Source organism: Pteropus alecto, unplaced genomic scaffold (genome assembly GCF_000325575.1).
Source record: "Pteropus alecto unplaced genomic scaffold, ASM32557v1 scaffold7, whole genome shotgun sequence".
Classification (NCBI taxonomy): Eukaryota; Metazoa; Chordata; class Mammalia; order Chiroptera; family Pteropodidae; genus Pteropus; species Pteropus alecto.
The window spans coordinates 46,987,036-47,007,618 of record NW_006494614.1 but is presented as its reverse complement, the minus strand read 5'-3'; the positions used below and the strand labels follow the sequence as shown (position 1 = coordinate 47,007,618).

The 20,583-nt window shown below is 44.7% G+C and overlaps 1 pseudogene; it reads right to left on the bottom strand.

The window, feature by feature from the left end:
- Positions 1 to 9,103: 9,103 nt before the first annotated feature.
- On the bottom strand, positions 9,104 to 9,222 carry LOC112474912 (annotated as a pseudogene).
- Between the last annotated feature and the right edge of the window lie 11,361 nt (positions 9,223 to 20,583).

Here is a 20,583-nt window from a genome sequence, read left to right as displayed (position 1 = left end):
GGGAAATATCAGTGGTCAAATTAGTTTTTAGAGTCCCCAACTATAGTGAGGAATGGATGGAAGCAGGTGGGCAGTGAGGAACTGTGGGAGGAACCTAAGTGAAAGAGGAATAGCCCTGAGTTAGGGCAGTAGTGAAGGGAATGGAGGGAAAGGCGTAGTCTAGAGAAAAGCATAGGACGTGGTGAGATCGGCTGGACTATGGTAGAATGACTTATTGTATATGGTGGGTGAAGGAAGGGGTGGGGACAAACGAGCATTTTAGTGAAAGAGATTTCTTGGGCACAATTTGAGCAAGCTGTTGTGGGGTCTCAGCATAAGAGGAGAGAGAGTCTGCTGTTGAGGTCTTTATCATCTGAGTGGGAGGTGGGTGGAGGCCATGACAGAAGTGACATTGCCAGGGGAACATGTGCCAAATGCCACCGATGAGACCTAGAAACAATTCTATTTGTTCAACTCTCTCAAGGCCATAAACCTCAATGAGAAAATGTCATTGAGCCCTGAAGCATGAGCTGACCAAGAGTAGAAGGAAAAGCATTCTAGGTAGAGCATGTGTTGAGACTCTGAGCTTGATGTCTTTAAGGAAAACTGAGGGAAGGTTAGTGGCATACCAGTTTCATAGGGGGACATGGGAGCTTGTACGTGCAAAGACTAGGTGGTAGGAACAGGTGTGATGTATTTCTGGGTAAGGAGTACAGCCAGGTAGATGCCACTGAATTCTTGCATCATTTTTCCAGAGGTGTTTTTGAGTCCTCTTGGAGACAAGACTCCTGCTGGCATGGAAAGACCCTAGGTTAGTGTTTGGATATGCCTGCTCCAGAAGGGTCTCTTGTGGAGGAGGCCTTAGGCTGGAACCCATGGCGTACCCACTCCCTTCATAGTATTATCTAAGGGGTTAGAGCTTGGGCTGGGGGACAGGAGGCCTGGGTTCTAGCCTTTCCTTGGGCAAGTCACTATCCCAGTGTAGGTTTCAGTTGCTGAATCATTAAACAGAGGTGACAGTTCCTATCTTGCTGACTTTATTTGAATATTTGAGGATCAAATGAAATTGTAACATGTAAAAGGGTATTACCACTATGCTATGAAAAGTAAGATACCATTACTTTAAATGGCAAGACTTTGGGTCTCCAAGGCCTCTTTGAAACATTTGGATCCCAAGTTCATCTCCTTCAGCACATTTTTCTTGTGCACCTTCCTGGGCCTGGCTCTCATTGGGACACAGAGGGTAATGAGACGTAGTCTTTGCCTTTGAGGAGACCCAACCAAGAGATGGTTTCCCAAAGCCAATGGTCGCAGCCAGACAGCCACTGGCTGCTGTGATGCAGAGGAACGTGGGAGGCTGTGCTGAGTTCACCCCTTCACTCCTGTGCTGTTACTGTCTTGTCTGCTCTGTCTGTCTCTCTGCTAGGCTAGGAGCTTCCCAAGGGCAGGAATCTCATCACTCTGTGCCCCGGTGTGGACCTGGTTTGGCATAATGTCTCGATAAATGGTGAACTGACCATTTGAATGAGTACAATAGAGTCATGGACAAAGTGCTATGGGAACACTAAGGAGGGAATGATAAATTGGGAAGGTTGAGAGGAGATGACACTGCCAGTGGACCTGAGATGATGAGTACAGTAATGCCAGGCAGAGGAAGAAGAAGGCTATTCAGACAGAGGCCTGCAGATGGGAGCCGTGAGTGCCCTGTTGGGGCTAGAAGAGGGTTGCATGCAGGGGAGGCATAGGAGATGAGGCTGGAGAAGTCGACAGGGACCAGATCTGAATGACCTTGTAATCCAGACAAGAAGCTTGGGCTTCATCCCAAGGGGTGTAAGCAGAAGGGCACCTTGATTAAATTGGAAGGTTAGAAAGATCGGGTAGGTTGGTGGTGTAGAGGGGGCTTGGGGCTTGGGGAATGGAGCAATAAATCTGTTCCAATCTGAACTCTTCATACACATGTGGGAACATCCACCAAAGGATGCAGAGGGAAGTCCAAGGGCTGAGAGGAGCTGTCACTTGCCTCTGGGCCATTTCACAGAGTGACAACTCTTTCCTGCTGGCCCCCAGCTGTCAAGCCCAAAAGTGTAAGCAGTTTGGTCCAGACTGGCTTTGGATGAAAAACCAGACCTAGCATTAGAGTAGCCCAGGGAGGAAGTTTTTTGACAGGTTTCTATGTGCTGGGACTGTTGTCCCTTGCCTGAGGTGGGCATGGAAGCTCACACGGGGCACTGACTTCTCCTGCCCGCTTCCCACACATCCTGCCATCCCTACTTTCCTGTCTGTAATGGCTTGCCCTGCTCCTCCTGCTGGTGTGTGAGTAGGACTGCTCTGGAGCCTGACTCATCTTCCCTTTGTCAGCTCCCAACCCAGCCCGTAGGTGCTTTGGCCAAACCGCAAATAGAGAAGTCAAGTCAAACTACCAAGCAAGGCTTGATCAGGGGGCTTGACCAGGGGTGGCACATCCCACCATGCCCCTTCAGTCATCAGTGTTGTGCTGCCATTAGGAATTATGGGTGTAGGTTGGTAGTTTGTGATGGGTTGGACACTCGTCCTTCTGAAACCTTTAATGTAACGGCAGCCTTACCTCCTTCATTGCACAGATGAGGAGAGTAAGTGGCCAGCCTGCAAGGCAGAGGGGACACTTGCCCTAAGAGAGGCACAGAGCAAAAGGCAGAAACAGATATTTACCAAGAACTTTGCTCCATGCTAGGCCCTGGCCTGTGTGAACTTATCCAGTCCTCACGGCCACTCTGAAAGGGGTGATTCTCACCTCACTTTGCAAATGAGGTGCAGAAAAGTAAAGTGACTTGTCCAGGATAGCACCGTGAGTAAGCGGTAAAGCTGGGGATTCACACCCAAGTCTTCCTGAGCTGCAAGCCCATGGCTTTCCCTGCCTCACAAGACTGGGGAGAGGAACCACCTCAAACAGCAGAATTACTTGACAAAAGCAAATTCCTATAGCTTCCCCTATAGCCTTGTCAGGTTATGCCCACTTTGCAGTTGGGAAAACTGAAGCTCAGAGAATCAAAGAGCTTGTCGATATCAGTTCTGGGCTGGGATTTGGACCAGTTCTCATGCCATGAGACTAAGGCTTGTCTGGGCCAAACTCATTTCCAGTGCTCAGCTCACTTGTAGGGTGAGAGGGCAGAGGTTATGGCACAGGGAAGAGGTATGCATGGCCCTGTGGAACAGAAACTACCCACCTCCTCCTTCCCTATCCAGGAATTTGCCAGCCAGGGATGCTTCACGACATGGCTGCGCCCTTCCTGGGACTCCCACCCTCCTTTTCCAAACCCCCTACTGTCCCCTGTTCTGAGAGAATTCACCCCATGCTGCTTGGTCATCAGGGGCCAAATGATGTATAGTCTCGAGTGCCAGAGCAATGGGAGACATAAAGAGTTTTTAGCAGGGGTCATGAATGGCCAGTTTTGTGCTTTAGAAAGATACTGTGTGGGCAAGAATACCTTCAGCTCTCACCTCCATGGTACCCTTCCTAATTACCTCTAACCTGGATTAGTCAGGGTCCCGAAAGGACACGGCCCATGTGTAAGTGGGTAATTTGAGGAAATTTTAATACAAAAACCATTTGTAAAGAGTAACCAAGGCATAGGGAAGACTCTATGGATGATGCAGTACCCTGTGGGGGATGTGGCCTAAAGGGCAAAGGGAGAAAGCCAGGTAGAGTGGGAGCTATGTGAAGATGGCTGCCTGATAGAAGCTGTGGCTTTCATTGAAAGGGCACAGACAACCCACAGTTACCTGGCAGAGTCACTCCCTCCCTCCCGCTCATCTTTTGCCAGGGCTTCCCATTGGCCAGAGGGTAAGGGAGCCCAACGATGCCATCCATATAGAGAATCCAAGAAGACGTGGGGTAGAAAAAAGTCGAGAATGGGTCTGGGGAGTAAATGGATGGTACATAGCACGTAGCCCTAGAAGAACCCTCTCTCACCTCTGTACCTCCAGCAGACCCCTAACTTCTCTCTTTCAGAGCACCTGTAACTCTTAATTACACACCTGTCTTGCTCAGGAGAGGCTACTTGAGGGTAAAGGTGGAATCAAAGTGTTCTCTGTGTCACAGTGCAAAACACTGGGCCTGGCCCACAGGAGGGACTTGATAATGTTGGAAGGAAAAAAGGAAAGAGAGAAGAGGGAGGGAGGAGACAAGAGATAATGACACAGCCTGAAATAACAGGCACACAGCAGGGTAAAAAGTAAGGGAAGGTTGTTAGAGAGATGCTGAAGCCTTAGAGCCTCTAAGACTTGGTGATATGGACATAGGGCAGAAAGTAACAAAGGATGATTGAAGATGACTTTAGTTTTCAAACCAGGAGCACTGACCTCCCAGCTCTGTGGCCAGGCCTTAGGGGGACTCAGTAGTGGCCTTTGGCGCTATTGTTAATGACAAGACTGGCCAAATGGAGAGGAGTAGATCTGAAATCCTTGGGAACCGGCCATCAGAGCCCTGGCCCTGGTTTAGAATGCTCTGTTGCAATATGTACAGAAAGTTTCTGTTGCATCATTCAGTCTGCAAGTTTCTTACTCAACTATCCCAAGACCTCTCCCCTGCAGGCAAAGGGTGGTAAACCATACATTTACAGATTGCTCCTTATGCATCCATTCATTGTTCATCCGTCCTGTCTGGCCCACCTTTCCTGAGACCCTCCTAACCCTGTGCAGTCTGTGGGTGCAGTCCCTGCTCTCCAGGAGCCTGCATTCTGGTGGGAGAAACAGACACATTAAAAGACAATTACTATGCGTGGTGGTGGATATTAACTAGACTTATTGTGGTGATCATTTTGTAATATACACATATATCGAATCATTATGTTGTACACCTGAAATGAATGTAATGTTATATGTCAAGCATATGTTTTTAAAAAGACAATGACTATTCAGCAGTATTTTTCTCAACTTTCTTTAGCAGTGAAACCCCTTCTTCAAATGCAGCCTTGTTCAGAAGCCTAGGAGGTGACACATATGATGGGGCTGCTCTGGTTTGCCAGGAGTGGTCCCAGGGTTCCACGTGGTCAGCCGCTCAGTCGTCCAGCTCCCACACCCCAGTCTCCAGGGCTCTGAGAACACTGTTTGAAACTCTTAAAGTACAGACTAGTAAGTGCTGGGACAGGGGACTCAACTCACTGAAGATGGAAGGTGCAGCTGATGCTTGCTACACTGGAAAAAAGCTGCATCCCCTGGTGTGCTGGGACCAGATCAGGTCCATCTTACTGAACAGGGGCTCAGGATAGGTTTGTTAATGAATCATTTTTATGATAATTATAGTAAAAATGCCTAGACAAGGCACTTCTCCTAATCCATATGATCTGGGCCCTAGACTGAATAAACCCTAACATTGCTACATGTTAATGTTGCTTACTGTGTTCGAGCCTCAGTTTCCGTATGCTCCATCCAAATGGGAATAGGTAAAATACCTCCTTTCTAGAGTTGTTGTAAGGACTAAAATAATAAACATAAATTGCCCAACACAGGGCCTGTCATATAGTACTTAACAAAAATTGTTATCAGTAAAAGTATCATGATTGAAAAAAAAATACTGAAATACTGAGAGGACAGGTTTACCTGGAGACAGAGCAACTTGACCAAAGGGATTTGAACAGACATTCTGGGGGAAGGAAGAGTAAAATGTCCAGAGAAACCAGTGAAACTGAAGGACACTGGAAATGAGAAACAGACATCTCAACCTGGGAGATGACCACACCTCCCAAAGGAAAACCTCAATGTGAGTGAGGGTCCTGGCAGGAGTGGCGGCCAGGTCAAAGGAAACCGGAAATGTGAGGATGGTGTTTAGCTGGAGAAGCCTTGGGAGACTGGATGTGGGCTCAAGCAGTTTTGACTTTTTCTAAAGGAAAAGTAGCTTTTCTGAAGTACAGTGGGGAGTAACAGGTGCTAAACTTCAATGAGCATTTACTATCTGCCAGTTTCTACTCTAGGTACTTTACATGTATGGATTTATTTAAGCCTCATAACAACCCTATGGAGTAAATACTGTAATCAGCCCCATTTTACAGATGAAGAAATTGAGGCACAAAGAGGTTAAAAACATTGTCCAGGGTCATGCAGCCAATAAGCGGCAAAACAAAGATTTAAACCCAGGTGGTCTGGCTCCAGAGTCTATGCTCTATAATAGCTGCAAAATCCTGGCCAGTTCTGCATACTTTATAGGATGTTCTGTGGCTCTTAAGAGAAGGAAGCATTGGTTATTAGTAGCAGGTGCTGGATGGAGTGGTTTTAAAGCACCAGTCCCCTCTCCAATAGCCTCACTGGATTCCCAAGTTGGCCTAAGCCTGTGTCAGCATAGATCCTGAGCGTGGAGGATGACCAGTAGGCCAGCATGGTCCCTATCAGGGAGGAATAACTGTCTCAAATAGGAGCTAATCCTAAAATGAGGTTTCCTAGTGATGCCAGGCTCCACCCTCAGCCTGGCCTTGTGGGGTTTTTTAAAAATTAGCAACCTGTACAAGGATTTTGATACAGCGTGCAGGTGACATAAAGAAGGACAGGAAAGCAAATATTTTCTGTAAGCTAACCAAGATTAGAAGACCCTGAAAGCTTATAGAAGAACATTGAATCTAACAGGATATAGTTGAAGAGGAAGAAATAGAAAGTCAGGCATTGGCTAAATGTGTCTTAACCTCTTTCTTCAGTATCCTTGGCCTCCCTCAGGCTTTGGGGTATGATGGGTTGTGAAACTGAGTAGAACTGGAATTTCTAATTAGGCTGACTATCTGTGAAAGAATGCACACATTCATGGGCACGTGTAGAAACATACATTCAGACATTCACCTTCCACAAGCAGGACACAGTTCTCTCCATCCCTGCTTCCTTGGCCATGCCATTTCCCCCTGCAGAGACAGCTATACTAGCTCTCCACTGGTCCCCTGTTTCCAGCCTTGTGCTCCACAGTGACCCCTGGAACACACAATCTAACCAGTTTCGCCCTTGGTTCTCATAGCTCTAGGATAAAGCCCAAGCTCCTTAACTTAGCATTCACGGCCTCACAGGATCCTGCTCCAGCCCCTCTCCAAGTTCCCTCTACTCTTCTCCCTGCCAGCTCTCTCTGATATGGATCCAGCTCTCTGGTCACATCAGGTCACTCGCTGTGTCCTTGAATGTGTTTTTCCACCTCTGGGTCTGCGCTTACTTCTTAAAGTGAAGAGCCCTTCCCCCAGCCTCCCCTTTTCCACACCTTGCCCATCCTTCCTATCTCTATGAACCTTTCCTCCAAGAAGCCTTCCTTACAACTAAACCCACTTAAAAAACAAACAAACAAACAAACAAACTTTCACTTAAACTTTAACAGTAGGACCTGGGCTGGGAATTTGGACATATAAAGGGCAGAGTTCTTGCCTTTTGGAAGTTTACAGTTTGCAGAAGTACATAATTTGAAGAAGCACCCATTTTGAAGATTCAGTTTATAGAACAATTTATCTGTCTAAATTCCTCGCTCCCGCACTTGACTGTAGGCAGAGACAAGGCTGATTCAGAGATCCTAGCACCTAGCATAAGACCTGAAACGGGGAAGACACCAGAAAAAAAAAAATGTATTGACTTTCTCAAGGGTAAGGACTGGATCTTATTCATCTTATTGCCCACTCCTTATTGCTGCAATCATGTGTATGTGTATTCTAAGGACTTGGAAAATATATTGTGGGATCCAGTATTACATCTTATTTGCCCAGAGTATCTGTTCATCCGTTTATTCACTCATTCAATACATTTAGCATGTGCCAAGACCTATATTGGCACTGGTGATGAAATGGTTAGGAGAAAAGAGATCCAGTCTTTGCCTTCCTGGAGCTTTTGCAATTTGAGGTCAAATTGAGAAGAGGGAGTAGTCTTCACCGGAGTTTTTAGGAAAAGGGTCCTTTAGGAAAGAGGCCACAGACTGATATGAATTTAGCCCTGACTTTGTGCATAACATTGTACATATGTCCTGTTATTTGACTTTCACAACCCTGGAAGTATGAGTTCACAACAACCTTAAAATAGAGATGAAGAAACTGGAGCTTAGAGAGGTGATAACTAGTTAGAGGAAGAGCTGGGACTGAATCTTGCTTGGTCTGATGCCAAAGCCCTTGCTTATTCTAATTTACCTGAGCCTGGATGGAAGGTGGGGATGGGGAAGTGAGGGAGAGAAAAAGAGGGAAGTAGAGAGGGAGAGAGAGAACCTGAATCCAGGTGTTTTAGCCACCTTCTTAGTCTTTTATTGTGAAGGTGCTATGGAGGTGGCTTGGACAGGAAGGATAGCCTAAAGCTAGGGATTTTCTAACACTGCCATTGGGCAATCCTCAGAATTATTGGTTGTCCCTTCTTACATATCTAATATTGAGAAAGAGGCTCAGACATGAAATAAACTTGGGGGAATTTAAACCTGGCAGCTAGCCCATTATGGCCTCTGCCAGGCCAACTCCCTTGGGCCAAGGTTTGGACACTGTGGCCCACATTTCCCCTCTCGTCTGCCCTAAACCTTAGTGTTATACCAGGCACAGATGGAGAAGAAATAGCTTTGCCACCCTGAGAGCCCTCCATTAGGACATTTAAACTAGATATCAAATATATTGGCATAAAGTTCATAATATTCACTCATTATCTTTTTAATATCTATAGGAGTTGTAGTGATGTTACTTTTTCATTACTGATATTGGTAATTTGTATCTTCATTATTTTTCTCTTAACCAGTCTGACCAGAGGTTTATCAGTTTATTTTTCCAATAATAATTTTTGGTTTCAATAATTTTCTCTGTTTTCAATTTCATGTAGTTCTGCTCTTTGTTATTTTTTTTTCCTCTGGCTTGTGTGGGCTTGTCCTTTTTTTTAGGTGATTGGTTCTAAGCTTTTCTTACTTTCTAATATGAGCATTTAATGCTATAAATTTCTCTCTACAAACTTCTCTAGCTGCATCCCATAAATTTTGATATCTTATGTTTTCATTTTCTTTCAGTTCAAAATGTTTTAAAATTTTCTTTGCAATTTCTTCTTTGACTCATTGTTTATGTATGTATGTATGTATGTATGTATTTTTTAGGAGGGGTGAGGCAACCCTTGGTTGACCTCACAGATTGCAAGGACCTTGTCAATTTACAATCTCTTATTTTTTTATTTTTTACACCTACAGCACCTGGTCTTCCTAGGTGGTCTCCCATCCAAGTACTAACCAGGCCCAACCCTGCTTAGCTTCCAAGATCAGACAGGATCAGGCTTGTTCAGGGTAGGAGGGCTGTACCATTTATTTAAAAGTGTTTGTTTCCAAATATTTGGAGATCTTTTTGTTTTTGATTTTTAGATTGATTCCATTTGGATTAGAAGACATATTTCATGTAATTTTAATTCTTTTAAATTTGTTGAGGTTTGTTTCATGAGCAAAATATGCTAATATATTCTATCTTTGCAATTTTTTTCCCCCAAATCTTTACCATACACTTGAAAAGAGTGTTTATTCGGCCGATTCTGTGTATAGTATTTTATAAATGTCAATTAGGTCAAGTTGTCTGGTAGCGTTATGTTGATCTTCTATATCCTTGTGATTTTTCTATTGTTCTATCAATTACCGAATGGAGAGATGAAATTTTAAGTCTCCAACCATAACTGTGGATTTATCTATTTTTTCTTTCAATTCTGTCAGGTTTTGCTCCATGTATTTTAAAGATCTGGAGTTTTTTGGCTCTGTATATTTAGGATTTTTTATGTCTTCTTGATAAATTGGTCCCTTAATCATTAAATAACATCCATCTCTCTTCCTGTAATATTTCTTGTTCTGAAATCTCCTTTGTCTGATTAGTATAGCCTCCCTATCTTTCTCTTGATTAGTATTTGATTAGTGTTTGCATAGTGTAACTTTTCTCATCCCTTTTAACTTATGTTTTTATATTTAAAGTGAGGTTCTTATAGATAGCAGCATATAGTTGGGTCTTTTTTAAAAATCTAGTTTGACACTCTCTGCCTTTTAATTGGGTGTTTAGATTTTTTAACCATTAATATAATTATTGATATTATAGGATTTAAATCTACCACCTTGCTAATTATTTTCTATTTTTGCTGATTAATATACCTTTTTCTTCTTTTCATGCCTTTTTGGGAGGAATTTAGTATTTTATTATGATTTTGTTTTATTCTACTACTGGGTTATTGATTATACCTTTTTAAAAATATTTTGATGGTTAATCTAGGGTTTACAACACATTTAAACTTACCAGAGTCTACCTTTGAATATAATGTAACATTTTATGTATAGGGTAAGAACCTTACAAAAGTATTCTTCCATTTCCTCATCCCTATCCTTTGTGCTATTTTTGGTATACATTTTTCTTCTACAGATGTTATAAACTTTATGATATATTGTTATTGTTTTGGACAGTCAATTATATTTTAAAGTGTTTGCAGAGTACTTTGTCAGAGTTCACTCATATTCATGATCTAATTTAGCTTGCAGTGTGCATGTCAGAGATTATTGGTCCCCATTTGACAGTTAGCAGAGTGAGACCCAAAAGGGGGTGGGGGGCAGATTAGGCCAAGGTTACCCAGTGAGATCAGAGTAGACCTGGGCTGGAACCCAGGATCCAGTGCTCTTCCATGAGCTCCAGGACATGCCTGCCCCCTACATTTCTGCAGCAGTTTGTGCCTCCTGTGGGAGGGTGGGAGGATCACCTAGATGGCTGGTGGTTGAAGCCCTGTACCAAATGTAAGGACCTCTGGCAGGGAGAGGGTATCCTTTATCATTGTTTCCTGGCCCCACGAGCTTGACAGGGTCAGTAGAGTTTTGTTGAATGAAGAAATGAAAAAAAATTTCTTCCATTTTTGTTCAGGCCTATTGAATCATAAACCTTCAGAGCTGGTAATGGGCCTTGAGTTTCTCCTGTGTTTCAGGCCTAGCACAGCGCAAAGCCATAGGAAACCACTAGTAAATATTTATTAAAGGGATCACACCACCAAAACCAATTCTTGCACAGATTAAAAAATATAATAATAATAAAAGACAAGAGGGTAGGGGGTGGAATGGGAGGTAATTTAATAAGTACTGAGTTTCAGTTTTGCAAGATGAAAAGAGTTCTGGAGATGGATGGTACCGATGATGGTTGCAACAATGTGAATGTACTTAATGCTACTGAACTGTGCACTTTAAGATGGTTAAGGTGGTAAATTTTACGTTACTTACATTTTACCATAATTTAAAAAATTTGAAAAGAAATCAAATAAATACACCTTCTAACCAGAAGAAACAAAACAAGGTTAAGCCTGCATTATTTCTATCCATTTCACCAAATGAAAAGGACATGAGTTTGGCTATGCCCTTCAGGGGACCTTGTCAGATACATGAGCACACATTGCTTCCCACCTGGATTAACCTACCTGCCCTGAGGGCATTCAGCCCTGGCCTGGAAATCCTGGGGAATCTGTTTCTTTTTTTTCTGAAGAGAGGGAGGTTTAGAGGCCAGGGAGGTGGGACAGGGAGAAGGGAAGCCTTTTAAACTCTCCGTCTAACAGAGAGTGTCCCCTTTGTGTGATGTCCTCTGGCTTTTACAAAGTATAGGAGTTGCGTCAAGTCAGTGAGGCCACAGAGCCTAGCCAGTTATACAACACTGGATGATACATAACACAAGCAAAAATAGTCACCCACTCTCCAGAGTTCACCGTGTGCCAGGGACCTGCCAAGTGCTCTGCGTGCGTTATCTCTTTCAATCCTTCAAACAAACCTGAGATCAGTCCTGCCGTCATCAACATTGACAAGAGAAAACAAGGTGCAGACAGGTAAGCAGCTAGTTCATTCATTCAGAGAGTGCTACACCATCAGAAGCGGGTTTGAGGCTTGAATCTTGTGCTCTGAATGCAATGCCTTGCTGTACCCCACTGCGAGCCTTTCACAGGAAATCGAGTCCCTCAGAGCATCACTTGACTCCCTTAAAGTTACTCAGCCAGGTGACGGTGGAGAGGCCATGGGGATCCAGGCCTCCCAATTCCCACAATGGTGGCTTTTCTACCATAGGAGACATCTGAGAAAGGAAATGTGTAGACATTGTCCACCAGAGCCCCATCTGCCTCCTAGCTGTGCAGCCTTGAAGGCCGTGTGGTGAAGGGTCTTCGCCGAGTAGTTCATGCCTCGCTAACCCCCACATTAAAAGATTTATCTTTTCCTGCTTTCTGACTCTGACTGCTTCATTTTCCAAAGAGAGATGAAGCCTTAAGGGAAAGCAGGACCCAGGCAGGCTCAAGAAACCTTCTAACCCAGGTCTGTTGGGGGTGTTGCAGAGAAGGCCTCCAGCCTGCAGGAGAGGTAGGGAGTATGGTGGCACGTGGGGCTACAGAGACTAAGGGTAGGAGTACAGCTTGCCAAACGGGGAGGCTCTGGAGGCACACATCCCTTGTCTAGGCCTCAGCATCCTCTTTGTTCAGTGGGGTCGTGGGGATTTAGTTTCTAAGCCCATCTCCGTGTTTTAGGTCAGGTTCCCTAGAAATGGATCCCTGTGAGACTAGTTTATTGAAGAAATGCCTACAGGAGAAACAGAGGGAGTTGGGGCAGCAGGGCAAGGAAGGGGAAGAAGCTAAGCAGAGTGTGGTTTCAGACCAGGAGTAGCTTCAGCCAGATCCTACAGGGGAGCCCTGGAATGAAAATGATACCGAGAGATTGTTCTAGTTTAGAGCAAGGCAGCAGGGCTTTCACCAATTAGTCTTGCCTAAGGTTCACCTGGGGTGTCAGGTGGGTGGGAGGGGAAGATATAAACTCCCAGATTTTAACCATACTCTGCACAGAGGGAAAAGTATCTTCAGTAGCCCCAGGCAAGCCCAGGAGAGTTTCAGGGACAAGTGGTTTGAGGAAATGTCAGTGGAAGCACAGAATGGGGTCCACAGCAATGATCAAAGGGAATCTGGTGGAGTACTCACGGTGTCCCCTAAATCACCCTCAGGATTCATCCTAGTATTTTAGAATTCTGGGTCTTTCCCAACAGTACTAGATCTATGAGAAGGGGTAAGGGCACCAATAGGTTGGGAAAACAAAGACTGTGGGAGCTTTGGAGTAAGAATGGAGGATATAGCATCAGGGGAGCCCCAAAGAATGAGTTGTCACAGTTTGGCGGAGCTGAGGGGCCTTGACTCTCCTCTACCCTCTCAACTCCTACTTTTACACGTGCAGAGTCATACCCGCAGCCATGCATGCTTGGACTCGTGAGACACAGGAACCCCTTATATGAATATGCACGCACACAGACTCATGCATAGGCATGCACACACTTTCATACAAGCCCATATACATACATGGATATTCTTGCAGAAATACACACTCAGTGGCACACACCTGTTCTTGAGTTCATCCATCCCAGAAGCATGGCAGCCAAGATTCTTTTTATTCCTGGCTCTCAGGGGAGGCAAAAATAGGAGGATGGTCAGGCAGGGTCCAGGACCAGGTCAGTTGCAGCTGGCTACTCAGGATTGAATTTTGGAAGGAATGGCTCAGATCATGGCATTTTCAGAGCCCAGGCTCATATCTGTCTGGGATTGCTTGCGGAGGACTGATAAAGGTGTCTGGAGGCTTAACTGCTACCTCTCCCACTCCTTCCATGTCTCCCAAGTTTCCGCTCCCACCTTTGACCCAGGCCTTAGTCCATCTGTGGGCCAGTCTCCTCCCCCGACCTCGTCTCCATTGTAAGGATGTAGAGCTGCAATCCAGGGAAGGAAATGAACGGGGGGCTCCCAACGGGTAGCAACAGCCCCTGACAAGTAGCCCACTTCCTTCTCAAATATTAGGAGCCAGCAGGACCATTGTTATTGGGAAGCAAGAGACATCAGTGCCCAGTCAAGCTGACTCCACCTTCAAGGGCTCCCAGTCTGATATAGGTCATAGGCATTTAAAACGTGTGATTAATGCTGGCCGGAAGAAAGCAGAGGACTGTGGAAGCCCAGAGGAGGCACCTGACAGCCTGGAGGGAGGTGGGATCAGGGAAAGCTTTCTGGAGGTGATGTCTGAAATAACTTTTAAAACACCAAAAAGAATTGGATTTGAGTAGAAGGGAGTAGGGTAAAAAGCATTTTAGGCATAAGGAACAGCTTATGTAAAATGCTGGCTCTAAGGGAAGCAAGGTGCCCTAGGAACTGGAAGAAGTTCAGAAGGCAGGCAGTGGATAGGGAGTAGGGAGTAGCACAGAAGGAGGGCAAGAGTCACACTGTGAAGGGCTGCAAGCTAGCTAAGGAGCTAGAGGCGGCCAGAGGGCACAGGAAACAACCAGGTTTTCATAGAAAAATGATTTTGTCATACCTATACTGGGAAGATCCTTCTGGCTCCAAAGTGCAGGGTGAATCTGGGCATGGCTTAAGATACATTTGAGATAGAACATAGAGCAACTAATTAAGTAGCAACTGATAGGGGCTTTGTAGGCCAAGAGGCAAATTGAGGCTATTAGGAAGGTGCTTATATAATGACAGAGGAAACAAATTTCCACAACATTTTAATTGACAAACTTAAAAGTAAATAATTGAGTTCAATATTTTGTAATACAGATCTATTAATAAGAAGACGAATTTTTTGGAGAAAGACATTTCGCTTAACTGAGGCACAAAGTTTGTGTTCTCTGCCATCACATTCATTGCAAATGTTCGTCTATAAAAATCATTCTTAGTTCACAGGTCATTCAAACACTTGGTCTAGACTAATGAGGCCAGAGTGGAAGCGAATGAGAAATAAAGGAGGCTTCCTCTCTCCTTCTCACTCCCTCAAGCCCAGTACCTGGACCTCCATCATTACTGCCACTCCTTTGAGAGAGGTCACTGCGTCCAGAGGGCTCCAGTTGAGATATACCCTTGTTACCAGGAGAGACCGAGATCCTTTAGCCAATAGGAAGATACCAAGAATATGAGTATCTGTAATCATAACATCTCAGGGCAAGAGTAACCTCAGAGGTCCTTCTCCAGTCCTCTCCTAGGGCAGGACTAACATAAATGTGTTTCTTGGAATTGTACTATATCCCAGATATGAAAAGTGATTTGCTTGCAGTTACACTTTAACTTGCTGACAGAGCTGGGCTTTGAACCCAAGTCTCAGGTTTCCCAGCTGGGGTTCATTTCCCTACCGCCTTGTCCCTGCCACAAACCCCTACTAATCTGGAAGGGAGGAGCACATGGGGAAGAAGCAATGTTAGGACTCGTGACCAGGACAAAATGCTCTTTAGGCTTCTGCCTTTTCCAACTAGCAGTCCAATAGCAGGGCAGATCAGGCCTCCTCATTTACATACATTTGCATATATAACTTCCAGATGAGGAAGCTGAGCCTTAGAGAGAATGAATAGCTTGCTTGGCATGTGTCGTGGGCTGAAAAAACAGCCCTGCAAAAGATATTCACATGCTAGTTCCTAGAAACTGTGAATGTACCTTATAAAGGGAAAAAAAGGGTCTTTGCAGGTATGAATAAATGAAAGCTTTTAAGACAGGAGTATCCTCGATTATCTGGATGGGCTCTAAGTGTAAAGACAAAGCCAAGAAAAATATGTATGTATACTGACCCATGCATACATATATAATTTCTGTATCTATTCATCTGTATCTATACTAAATAAAACATAAATCTATATGGATGTCTCCCACTCTAATCTCTTACTCATGGATCATCCTCCTTGCTTATCTGTAACCTTCTCCAATAGTGAGAAATCTGGCTCTTACCATCCACTTACTTATTTGTGCAATCTCAGTATACAACTACAGCAGTTTCTGAATTGATAACCTGGACCTCCTGAGAAATTCAACTTTACCATCTTTGATGTGGTGTTTATGTATGTTTTAACATTAATCTTAAAGTTTCCAGTCAAAATACTATTTTCCAAAGTTACTTAGATCGGTTCTTTTCCCCTACTCCCTTCAGTGAGGTTTCTCATACATTTGTAATACACTTAAGATTCTTTCGTCACAGTCTGCATTTCATCCTGGAATCCCTAAACTTCTTGGTTGATCTTTAAATTTTAACTTCTATACATTAAGGTTCACTGTTTGTGGGTTTTGACAAATGCAAAGCGTCATGTATACACTAGTACGATACCATACACATTTGTTCCACCACCCAAAAGAACTCCCCATGCCTCCCCTAGTCACAGGCTTTCTTCCTAAACCCCTAACAACTGCTGATCTGTTTTCCATGTCTATATTTTATCCTTTTCCAGAATGTCATATGAATGAAATAGAATAAGGTGTAGGCTTTTTACTTTGCCTTCTTTCACTTAAATGCATTTAAGCTTCATTCATGTTGTTTTGTGAATTAATAGCTCATTTTCCTTTATTTCTGAGTAATATTCCATTGCATGGAAGTACCACAGTTTGTTTGTCCATTCCCTGCTGAAAGACATCTTGGTTGCTTCCGGTTTTTAGTGATTATAAATAAAGCTGCTATAAATATTAATGTGCGGGTTTTCATGTGACTTGTTTTCAGATCAGCTAGGTAAATACTTAGGAGCGTGATTGTTGTATTGTATAGTAAGCCTATGTTTAACTTTATAAGAAACTGCCAAAATGTCTTCCAAAATGGTGTGTCATTTGAATAAATTAGAGTTACTTTAAATTTCACAACTTTAATCCAATTTTTCTGCTTGCTTCCTTTATTTACCAAGCTATAGTCAGGAAGTCACACTCACAGGGCAAAGAAACACGGGTTTTGCCATCAGATCTGAGTCCAAATCCTGGCTCCAAAAATTTAAGAAACACTTAAAAACGGTGTGCCTTTGTATAAGTTAACCTCTCTGACCCTCGTATTGGGATTTAACTCTTCATATATGAGTGATATCACAGTGCGTGTTCTCCAGGAAGGGGATTCTGAGATGGCATTTAGCTTGCAGGATGTTTATTAGAGAGAGCCCTTAGGGTTAACACCTTTACAAGGAAGGGAAGGCCACAGAATTGGGCAGAAGAAGAAAGTGAACTAAAACAGCCCATCGAGTTGTTCTGATTTGATGCTGAAGTTGGTCAAGCCTTTATACCCTGCCTGGATCAGTCATCAGATCAGCTGCCCTGGCAGCTCTCTGCAACTGGAGCAAAGCATCCTTCCTTGAAAGTGCATCTGGGTGGTGCATCCCAGTATCGACCACAGAAGGGAGATTGCAAAGAGCACTAGGTGAAAATCAGCCTGGGTTGGCTATTTTTCAGCTGTGCATGTTCTTCCCTTCCTAGCGCCCCTCAGCTTACCTGGATATAAGTGGCTAAGATGATGATGCCAACCAATCTCTGTATAGCACTTTGCAGTTCACCAAGTAGTTTTGTGTACTTTAACTCACGACAACCTTACAATGCCAAGAGTTAGTGACTCCAATGAGTTCTAGGGCAGTGCTCCCCCAGTGTGGTCTGAGGACCAGCATTACTCCATGAATTGCTGGTTACTGGTTCCTGACAAAATAAGTACAGAATTTGAGAGTAACTGTTGAGAAACCTCAGAGCAATGTGACTCATGTCTATTGGAAGTAATCATAAAGAAATGGGCTTGCACTGTGTTTGTCTTTTTCTTATTTCATTTTTCTAGTAATTTATATTGTATTTTGCAAATGGATAGGTCCATGATGGATTAGGAAAAAACTCCACAAGAATCTGGTCCTTCACCACAGACATTTTGAGAAGCATTAATCTAGGACATCCAGGCTTCTGATAATTTTTACATTTTTTTTAAGAGGGAGGCCCCTTTTGATCCTTAATTATTGATATTTTATTGATATGGCCTGGGTTTGTTGCTGTTTTTTGTTCTTCTAAGGGCCCCTTTAAAAGGGGCTGATAGAAAGGGTCTGTCTGCTCATCTATTTCTATTTGCTCTCTCACTAATCGTGTAACTGGATCAGCTGGTTAAAAAGAGAAACACTCAGGTCAGTTTTCTGGCAGGGAGCAAGGGAGGAGATACAAAAATCTAAGAAAAGCCCAAACCTTGTTTATGATAGACACAAATTCTCACAGGCCTTTCAAAAACCACTTCCTGGCATTTCAAAGGGAAGAGGTAAGGAGGAACTACCATTTATTGAGTTCTCACTGTGGATGAACCATTTACAAGTGAAAAAACTGAGACTCAGCGAGGGGATGTGACTTGCATAGGGGTCACACAGCCAAGCAGATGGGAGAGGGGATAGCTATGTGCCTTGCTGGCTGTCAGGCCCTTGCCAGCATGCCATTCTACCTTGGCAGGTAAAATGGCAGGCCAGCATGCCATTCTACCTTGTTTGAGGCTAGAACTAGGCTGGATGGTAGCAGCATGTGATAGCTGCCTGGGCAAGCAACCTTCATATTGGAACCAAGATTCCAGAAAGTTCTTTAATCTCTCTGACAAATGAGCCTCATTTATTATAAAGAGGTCACTGTAAATGTGATTGAAATAATGCATGAAAAACAACCCACCTGGAGCCCAGCACATAGTAGGTTCTCAGTAAGTGGATCAGGGTGCTGATTCTGCCTTTATGTAGGGTCATTAAGACAGATGCCCTGTTCAGCCCGAGGCACCCTCTGGCCCTTCGGCCTAGTCATGACCCACTCCAGCTCATGGATCTCCCAGGGCTCCTTCCTACCTCGGAGATAAATTCCTGACTCCTTGACTGGACATTTGAGTTCCACCAGCCAGTAAGCAAGGCAAAGTCAGGGCCCTTGTCTGCCTTGTTCACTACCCTATCTCAATAAAAATTTTCTGAACAAAAGCCTTAACCTCTAGACTCCTTTCCCTAACCCTCACCCTTGTACCCTGTAACAATCACCAGCGTGTACCCTGCACTCTCCTCCTCTCTGTCTTTGCTCATTCAGCAGCTTCCCTCTACCCTGCTCCCTCTCCTCCTGAAACCTTGCAAAACATAGTCCCTCTGCGAGATTCAGCCTTGGCCCATGCATGTGGCTGCTGGCAGTGCTATGCTGGCTGACTTGTCTCACCTGTTACCATAAAGCAGTGTAAGACAAGCTGGGCCTCAACAGACCCTTTGTCTCCTGTGATTAACTATGTCTGAGAACTTCTACCCAGGTCAAAGGGCAGCCTAATTTCTGAAGGAAACTCTGGCTTTCAGACAGGCTCTGCGGGGCCTCTGCCTCTCTCTACCGCGCCTGAAAAATCTTATCGTCTCTGGCTGTCTGAATCTCTGTGTGTGTTGAGGTGGGGAAAACCATTTTCCCACACAATGATGAGCCCCCTCAGGCAGGCTCTGGGGGCTCTGAGGAGGTAACAGTTAGGAGTGTGTGCAGGGTGCATCAGTTAATTTAATACAGTGCAACTCCTGGCACACTGTATTAGTTGGGGCCAACTACTATAACAGATACCCTTAATCTCAGTGGCTTAACGCAGTACAAAGACATTTTTTTGCTCATACAAAGTCCAGGGTGGATATTTCTCTTTGGATAACTCTCTTGGGCTGCCTTTTCCGACATCAGGGGTGTATGCTTCTGTCTTGTGCCACTAATGTTTTTCTACATGGGGCCTCCAAGTTTGCTGTGAAAGAGAGAGAAGCCTCTTCCCTCTGGCCCCTCAAGTCTCTCCCCAACCTCCATCTCCTATCCTGGCACCCTCAAGTCTAATGGCCACCGGTACTCCATCCCAGCCAGGCCAGCGGGTCACGGCCATCAGTCCCACCTCCGATCTTTGCTCAAACCGCTGCCCCACATATTTGGGGACCCTCTACATGACCAGCGCAGCTTCTGTTCTTCAACCTGGTCCCCAATGATCTTGCCTCCTGTATTCACACTCTTGAATGGAGTGTGGGCTGGACTTGGTGACTTGTATCTAATCATTGCAGTAAGGCAGAATTCATGGCGTGTGACCCAGAGGCTAGATCATAAAAGGCAGTGTGACCTCTCTCTCAAATTGCTTGCTTTGGGAGAAGCTGTGTCATTGGCAGCTCTGTGGAGAGACCCATGTAGCGAGGGACAGGAGCCTCCTGCTAACAGTCACATGGGTGAGCTTGGGAGTGGACCCTACAGCCCCACCCAAGTCTTTGGAGACTGTGGCCTCAGCCAGCAGCTCGGCTGCAACCTCTTAAGAGACCTGAGCCAGGACTCCTCAGATTTCTGATCCGCAGAAGCCGTAAGACAATAAATGTTTGTCATTTAAAGCAACTAATGTTTGGAATATTTGTTATACAGCAATAGAGACCTAAATTAATCACCTTCCCCGTCTTCTCCCCTAATTCCCGCCCCAGGCCTAGTGTGCTGGACCAAGGGGAAGCACCCATGTGAGAGATCATTTATGCAACCTATTCACATTCCCTGACGATGCTGAGGTGCACCAGGTCTTGTGCTGGGTGCTGGGGTGGGGCTGAGGGCAGCAAGGATATGGTCTCAGTTCTCAGGGGTTTCCCAGTCCACTGGGAGACAGAGGAGTCCAGTCACCTACTAATTACCTTGGCCTTTTCATCCCCTGCAGCTAGTCGAAAAGAGGGGTAACTAACTCTGATTCAGGGCAGTGGTGGTGGGAGAGCAAGTTTTGAGGGTGGGTGTGGTGTGCTGAGGTTTGACAAAGGAAGTGACATTTGGGCCCGAGTGATATTGACCAGGTCAAGGAGAAAGTGTATTCTGGGGAAAGGGACTAGCATGCCCCAGGATACAGCAGGTCAGAGAACAGAGTGTGTTCAGTGAGCAGTGAAGGACGCAGGGAATGATGAATTGGGAGGT